Below are 8,532 nucleotides of genomic sequence, written 5' to 3' on the forward strand. Positions count from 1 at the left end.
AGCGAACTGACACCAGCAACAACTTTCTGCCAACTGCCAGTACGTTAGGAGACGCGAGCTGGGTGTGGCCAACGGTGGTTTTGGCGGTGAGAGCTCAGTCATAGAGTGTCTTCACCCTGTGCGGAGCGGCGAGTGAGGATGACATCGAGACACCGTATGGGACAAGTGTAGGTGGATTCCCGCTGCAATACATAACTTGTTTCGAAGTAGGCAATTCGTCGTGCGCTATTGTGACTCAATGGTAAGTCATTAGAATCGACAGTCATCATGAGGTGAGTTATCGCCTATTTTTTCTGCTAAATTTTCACTTTGTCCAAATTCAGTTTTTATGACTCCTTGTTAATATAACGTGAATACAAGGTTGGCACTATTTTTGTACATTCCTGGTGAGTACAGTACAGATTTTTTCATACTTATTCTTGCTGTTGTGTTTTCCGTGTGGCCAAATGTGAATAATTATGTCCTAGGCCTGGTGAGGACATCTTGTTTCCCTCTTTCTGTTCCCCTTTCTCTTCCCCCCGTGTAGGGCAGCAAACCGGAGGCTCGTCTGGTTGACCTCCCTGCCTTTCCTCTCGTTGCTTGCTCTCTCTCTCCCCTGTATGCTAATTCGATTCATTCGTAACAGATGTTGCTCCGACGTGTGCTGCCATATGATGCCAACAGAAAATAAGGCCAAGGAAACAATAAGGAAAATGATTTGAATTTGTATTTGAAGTGTAGAAAGAATAAGCTTGAAGGTGAATTAAAGGTGAGCGAAAAAAAGAACTTACCGCCTGTGGGAGCCAGACCCACTACTTCAACATTTGCATTACACAAATGTTGCTCTAACAATTGAGCAATCACAGCTAGGAGCTGTTCCTACGTCGACATGCTTAGGTATTTATGCATGTGCGGAAGATCTAACTCTGAGAGCGTCTGCCAGCGCAAATCATGAACTTGACATCGGATGTGAAACAACATTTCGACCTATGGCCTTACGCAATACGTGATCATCAAGAGCCGGCAACTAACAAATAAAGTCGTATTCTACCTGAAGGCATGAAACTTGCCGAAATCGAGAACCTCGCTATTCAATGGACAAGAAGATGGGGAACAATGGGGCCAGATTGTTGCTTGTCACAATCATGTGAATCGACCAACTAATGAAGAAAAAAAGAAAACAGGGTAAATATTTGTTGTTTTGGTGTAGTGCATAAATGCTAACGCTCAAGAATATGAAAGCTACTGAAATAATTTTTCTTGGCTTCATTATAAGTTGGCTTCACTATGCTTGCGAATAAGGAAAATGGGTCCCCGGTTCCCCTTCTCATTCAAGGTAGGCACTGTGCATATCATGAGACGTACTTTGTAGCCTGATATGTTTTTTGTGTCAGTACCTCATGTAATATTCCATACATAGAGCATCTGACGTATTGTAAGTGCACAAATACTGTGTGGTGCCTAATGACACATGATCGTGGCACAGCCTACCAATCCTCCTACAGAGGTGTGTGCAAAAGATGATTACGAATCGTTAGATGCCGTCCTGTGTTTAATCACCTGCTACACAATTATCGAGGACTTGTTTTTCTGTAGGTATATGACACTATAATGCTGAGCCCCAGTATGACGGGCTTCTAAGTGGCAGTAGGCTCCGGCGTCCCGTGATAACTGTACCGAAGTTTTTAAAAGTCAAGGCCTATATGTCGCTATAAGATGTATGAATATGCCCTTTCAACGAAACCTAAGTATATGGCGCCCGTCTTAAAGATTATGATACAGCCTGTGTCTACCAAAGAAAATTTTTCAGGTGTCTTCACTGGCCATGATTTATCAAGACAGGGGTGAATTTCTGCGCACAAGGACAAATCTGGATGGTTTTGTGTAAACTCAATAGCGAGTCAGCGCAAATGACACGAAATCTTTAGGATCCATTTTTCATAGTAATTAGCACTCGCAATATGGTTTTAACTACTCGTTAATACGGTTGTGTTCTTGCTACCGCAGGCCTTACTGTGAGGGTAACTAGTTGATGCGGCCGCAACACACTGTGCACTTCAACCAACAAATATCCCTGTTTTGTTTAATATGCCGCCTTCTTTACTAAGGGTGACTGACGTGTCTTCTCCGGCAAAACTGAGAAAATGCAGCCGCAATTACCCAAATAATGAGGTTTTACCTCCCAAAATTACGACATATTTACGAGGAAGGCCGCATTCCGGGACTCCGGAATCATTCTGACTCTCTGAGATTCTTTACCATGCACTCAGCGCTCGGTAGGCGAGCGTTTCTGCATTCCGCCCGTACAGGAACATGGCCACCACTGCCGGGATCGAGCCCACTACCTCCTGCTCATCTGCGCAGCGCCACATACACTCAGCTACCACGGAGGGCGAATGGCAGGATGACAGGTGCAGTACTCTAATGCACTCTGCACCAGTAGAATAGCGCACGACGATATAAAGTAACGTAGATGTAGTCACAGGACAGACACTTGTCCGGTGACTTGTCTGTGTTTCTGCCGTTGCGCTTTTCTAAAGCGCTCGTGAGAAGTTTCAACCAACAAACCAACTAACCAACCTACTGTCATCTAGCAAACGTGTGTGATCCGAAGCCACTGTGAAGAAGTTGTTGGCTACTACTGAAAGTTGATGCGGGTAACCTATTTTATCGTGTTGCTTTTCATCACGGTCTCACAGAGACCAGTGAAACGAAAATAAGTAACAAAGTCAAGCCGGGTATCCCTGCAAAGATAAAGTAGGTCCTAGCGGTTTCTTTAGGTGTATATTATGTTGCTTGACCTGTCCTCTCAAGTGACAAGCGTAGAAGAGATAAGACGAACAGTCAACAGTCAGCTGCCAGCTCAGTGTTCCAAGAAGTCAGTCGATAGGAAGGATGAACACAAAAAGCAAAGACAAGAGTTTTTTCAAATATCACTGAGCGTCCACGTACGTTCTTCTCTGCGCTTTCACGTCTCGGATTACTTGCTTTTGGACGAGATTGCGTTCAGACGTTTCAGCATAAAAGATGCGCCGCTCGTATTGTGTCCCCAGTAGTACAGAGCGGCACTGCTGTCCTTCTCGCGAGCACCACTGACAACCTCAACATGAGTTGGCTGAGGCTTGGAGCTGTTTTTCTCCTTCTCCAACTGGCAACGGTGACTCCTACAGCGAACAATCACCGGGAACGGCTTGACAGCTTTAGGGCGAGCATTCATTTGCTTATACAATGTGAGAGAGCTTTCTCAAAGGACTAACAAAACCATTATGCTGGGACAATGAAGCATAACTTCAGCACGACTCTCAACCGCGGCAGCTCCTGCCACACTTTAGTTTTTACTGATACTTGCTTTTGTGGTTGGTTACCAGTAGTGCACCGCCGAAGTAGCATAGAAGTTCTGGCGTTTCGCTGCTCTGGTCGAGTTCGCGGGTTCAAGATTAGTCGCGGCGGATGAATTTCGATGTGAGCGAATGCGAAATCGCTGGTGCACTTTTATTAAAGAGCAGGTTAAAAAACCTTATTTGGTCAAGGTTAAGCAGGAGGCCCCCACTGCGGTGTGCCTCACTATCAGATCAAGGTTTTGGCTCACGAAGTGTCGGGAGTTAGACAATTCACCCGGTTTCTATTACTTATTGCCATGACTGATTCCCTCGTGATTATGTTAACATGTCACGTTCACCAAAGCTCGATGAAAAATAAAAGCTTCGGCTGGTAACGGTGGAATGAACGTATGTTGTGCTGGCTTTCACACTCTAAATAGAAGTGTTGCGCACATGCACAGTAAAAGAGATAGGATGATTTATCCTATCTACTGTTGCGTTTATGTACTGTGACCAAGGCAAGGAACAATTCTAGCTTCCCAAAAGCACTGTCAGTGAGACAGATGTTCCGCCCATGTTCATTAAGACCGCGAGAATGTGATCCAGCATTCAACTGAGATTGTCCCTGCTTGCCGTACTAATAGTGCTAGGTGCAACATAAAGCATAGCTAAGTTACACCACATTCTCTTGAGCCCATCATGGTAGGTGCACAGAACGACCGAAAAGCATATCTTAACAAATTTAAAAACTTTCCGCCATTTTCAATGTATATGTATATATATACAGCGAAAATTGTACGTGTCTGCTGTATACGCACAATGTATATACGACACCGTGAGAGAGAGCGAGAAAGAAAGTGAGCACGCGCTAATAATTACAGGCGCGTGAAATCCACCAACTGAACAGCTATTTACATAGTGTGATTGAGACCTGCCTCCAGCAGGAATGTAATTATGCAATGGGCGTTTTAGGCCGGCGCCGTTGAGATCCAGAACACTGCCACGAGCCACGGTTGTCCAGAAGCTAAAGTCGGGTGTCGTGTAGGCTGTTCTGAGCGTTACTCAAAGCATACCTTGCGGATGTGAAGTCGATGCAAATACAAATTGAGTTGTTTAGGACTTCGTCAACATCACAGGTAGGCCACAATCACTTACATACAACGACCCCTTGACTTTGTATGCAGGAATAGGGAGTTTTAGAATAGGGGCCCCAAATTTTTGGGGCCCCAAAGAGCTTTGCGGGTGTCAGCATTGGGACACGTAGGAGTCAAGAGTTTTAGAATATGGTTTTACGTTTGCGGATAGCGTCTTGCGCTGACAGCGCCACTACGACGTCAAAGAAAAGCTATTAGAAATAATTAAATAATATATACCATTTTATGAGAGGAATAATAATTTTGACTTGCATGTATTCGCGTTTAATTACAATTCAGAGGTTATTCTGTAAGCAGCAAACAGTTAGTTGCGCTTAGTTTTGAGCAAACCAACTTTACTAGCCTTCACCAGCCAAGCTTAGCCGTGTTAGGCCTACGGGCCATAAAATCCACAATCGAATTCAAAATCAGCGGCGTCTAATGAGTCAATCTTCATAACACACGCTAGTTGAGAGAAAGCGATAACCGCAGTCACTTCTCCTAGCTTGCGAACTTCCCGCGTTACCATGAATCGAACCCAGTTTTGTGCTAGGTTAGAGCCGTCGCTTCGATGGGTGCCGCCATGTTTGCCGACGCAAAACTTTTGGGGCCGCTATTTGGGCTCCCGCTAAATCGGTGAAATAGCGTTCCCAACGCAAAACCCAAACGCAGTTTGCGTCTTGCGCATGCGCAGTGGCTTCGACGCTATTTCTTTGGGGCCCCAAAACGTTTGGGGCCCCTATTCTAAAACTCCCTAATAAAGGATCTGTGAGGAAATATAGTTTCAGTAAATTTCAGAGGTGGCGTATAATAGGAGTTACGCGATACCTAATTGACAATTTAAGGATTAAGAACATTGCCACAATGACTTCTTACAGAACTACTTAACTGCAAAGGTTGGCATTACAGAATCAATGTCGCTCAGTGCTCAGTGCAAGTTTTCTGAGTAGGAATGTGGCAACAGCCACCAATTTTGAGACGTTCGGCATCACATGCTGCGTTGTAAAATTATGCCGCAATTGATATCGCAAGTGACCTTACGCTTATGCTTTTCCGTTATTCACACTTAATTTAGTAAGCCTGACCAAGGGGACCTTCAAGCGTATGTGAACTGTTTCTCTGACATAGAAATGCGTCTCTGATTTTGCTTACAAAAAGCTGACAACGAAAGAAATGTGCATTTTGGCGCAATAGGAAGGTGATATATATATGAGTATGATAGGCTTCTAAGGGTTGCACATGATCAACTTGATTCAGACTAGCGAAAGCTTCAGATTAATAATTGGTATACTTACCCTGCGTACGTTTTATTTTGAATACAGAAGTCATGTTCAGTATTCTCCGTGTTTTTCGTATGCAGATGTTAAGCGCTTTTCCGAAGGTGGTAGCCATCTACACATCGACAAATGATTCTTCCTTCAAGTGTCTGACTGGCATACGTACAAGCTTCAACTTGGAAGCCAAGACGGCTAGTTACGTGTGGCCACTCAGAGGTCATGGTGGTACAGAGAGGTAAATGAACATTATGTGCTCCCTACTTTCTTGGGAGTACATTCAAACGCATCTACAATGAACGCCTCTAGAGAGAAATGACTTGAATAACATAGGAGTAATTTTGTCCTGGTTTTATTGTAATGGTGCGGTGTGTGATGCTTGCTACGAAGTTATCTGTGTTAGGAATTCTTTTAGCACACTGTACTGACTATAAGAAGTTGTATAACCAGTACGTCCTGACTCTATCTAGTCGATACTGTAGCACCCTTTGTGAAACATTTGGTGGCCCTGCAAGATCATTCGTCAAACAAAATTCACTGGCACTTTTGTTCGTCAAAATGACATCGACGAGCAGTGCTGCCTATCATAGCTGTGTGTTTTGACGCACATGGGTGAAACTTAGCCAAAAAGCACAGATTATAACACACAAGATTCGCACATGCGATTCGTCAGCGCTTTTCATGCCATCGTTCATGCGCAGATAACGCAGTTTATAGTGCTATTCTATTCATTCTGTTTGAAGAATGATCAAAATCGCCATAAATGCAGATTGTTTCTTTTTGACTGGGAATAACTTGATGAATTCTTTTACAACAGGAGGACTGTTGTTTTCAACATTACCGCAGGAAACGTTACTGATCAGACAACCTATTTTGTAGATGGTGGTAAGTGCAACTTCCTTAATAAAATTGTTTGTATTTAGCAATCGAAAAAAAAATCGCTAAAGAGGCTTGTAAATAACAGCAAGTATTTTATTGAACATACGATATTTACTAGAATCATAACGCAGTTTCTTTTCTATGGTCCACCGCTTGGGGTGTTATATATATATATATATATATATATATATATATATATATATGTGTGTGTGTGTGTGTGTGTGTGTGTGTGTGTAGAGAGAGAGACAGAGCATCCTACACCGCTAAACAGATTGCCCTGACACTCACTGTCATTGATTACACTACATAAAGTTCTGGCAGATATGCCGCACTATCAAGGGTACAGATAAGATTGGTTTTGAGGTTGCTGGCTGCAGGGCCACGTCAGCAGTCGCCGTGCGAATACTGGTGCTGCGCGTCGCGCGCCCTTAGCCCCCGAAGCGCATCCAGCACCGGGCCGCAAGAATGAGCAGTGCCCAATGTAACAAAAGAGAGAGAAGGATATCTATCGAACACATTGTTTTACATCTAGCCCCTTTATTTTGTCACGACCCCAGACAAACAGAAGGCCGACGGACAGCGTCCTTCTTGAAACGTGACAACAAAAGTCACTGCTCCTTCGGCACGCTGCACCAGCTGCCCTCTTCTCGAGCAGACACGGTGCCACTCCAAGGAAGAAGGGACCACATAGGAGCCCTGGTCCAATGCCCGGCCCTTCAAAACAGCGATGGGGTTTGGATTTATTGTTAAATACCTGTTAGAAATTGGCCTAATAGGAAAGCTTTAAAGATTGAACCCTTCATGTAGAAGAGCCTAAATTTACCCACCATATCACCTGTAAATATTAGTATCAGGTCCACTCGGACGTTTCATATTTATTTTTATTCTCCTTTTCTCCCACTCTCCTCTGGAATCATTAATCCCATTCCCCATCCCTATACAGAGTAGCATGCCAGTGGTTATATACGCGCCGGCAAAGTTATCTGTTTTTCTAATAAAGAGCCCGATGGCAGATATGCCCGATGGCAGATATGCAAAGCTGACCTGTGCGCTTCTTGACAAACTTGGTTATCCGCAGTGATGGTTTCGCTTATCAGCCTGTATCTATCGCTTTTCAATTGATATCAGAACGCAAACTCCAAGTTGTTGCAGAAATAAAGAACTTAGTGTACTGAGTAACCACTGAAGATTCTTCTCGCGCATCTTTTTCCCCCGCAAATCTATAATAACCTGCTGTAAACTTTGCCCCGGATGTCTATTCTGCTGTTTGCAAGAACATTGTAGTACGGGTATCGGGTTGCTTCAACTATTGTCTCACTTGAGTCAACACGAGAGGTTGAACCAATGAGACCTAAGAATGCCATAAAATCATAGCATCTAATCTTGACAAAATTAGAAGTAGAAATCTAAATATCGGAGATTATAAATGCAGTATTAGCGATAAACCTGCGTATTTTGAGTGTCATATTCGCGCCCCAGATGATAAACTTCAGCACTTGTCAAAATAATTTAGGCTATTTGGGTGGTGACAACTTTCATCCATGCTTGATGCAATAAAAATTATGAGTGCTGTCCTAAAGCGAATTCCACCAGGAATTGTTTGTTATCTCATAAGCATATATTTTGTTTTGCTTTGCTTCCAGACAGTAGTCGGCTCTATACCGGCTACCATCACTACACCGACTACGAGAACAGCATGGTTATGACAATCAGATACCACGACCACGATCGTAAGCTGTCTTCTTACTCATTCGGCAAAGCACAAATTCCTGCATATTTTCGATATAATAAAGATAGTGTGCTAAATGCGGAAGGAAATGATGCGCAGCTTAGGTAGAAAATATAAATTAGGTATATTATGGTCATTGCCGCGAGCAAGTCTAGTTGCCTTTTCCTATTGGAAAGAAAATGAAGCCTTCATGTAGAAAAGCCTAAATTTACCCACCA

General features: G+C 43.6%; 1 long non-coding RNA gene across 1 annotated transcript; it reads left to right on the plus strand.

Annotated features, from left to right (window-relative positions):
- The first annotated feature begins 1,812 nt into the window (after window positions 1–1,812).
- LOC135907307 (uncharacterized) lies at window positions 1,813–8,314 on the plus strand. The gene is made up of 4 exons (XR_010565966.2): window positions 1,813–2,390; window positions 5,793–5,944; window positions 6,524–6,591; window positions 8,229–8,314. It is a non-coding gene; the product is annotated as an uncharacterized lncRNA (long non-coding RNA).
- Window positions 8,315–8,532: the final 218 nt, after the last annotated feature.

Source organism: Dermacentor albipictus, chromosome 7 (assembly GCF_038994185.2).
Source record: "Dermacentor albipictus isolate Rhodes 1998 colony chromosome 7, USDA_Dalb.pri_finalv2, whole genome shotgun sequence".
NCBI lineage: Eukaryota > Metazoa > Arthropoda > Arachnida > Ixodida > Ixodidae > Dermacentor > Dermacentor albipictus.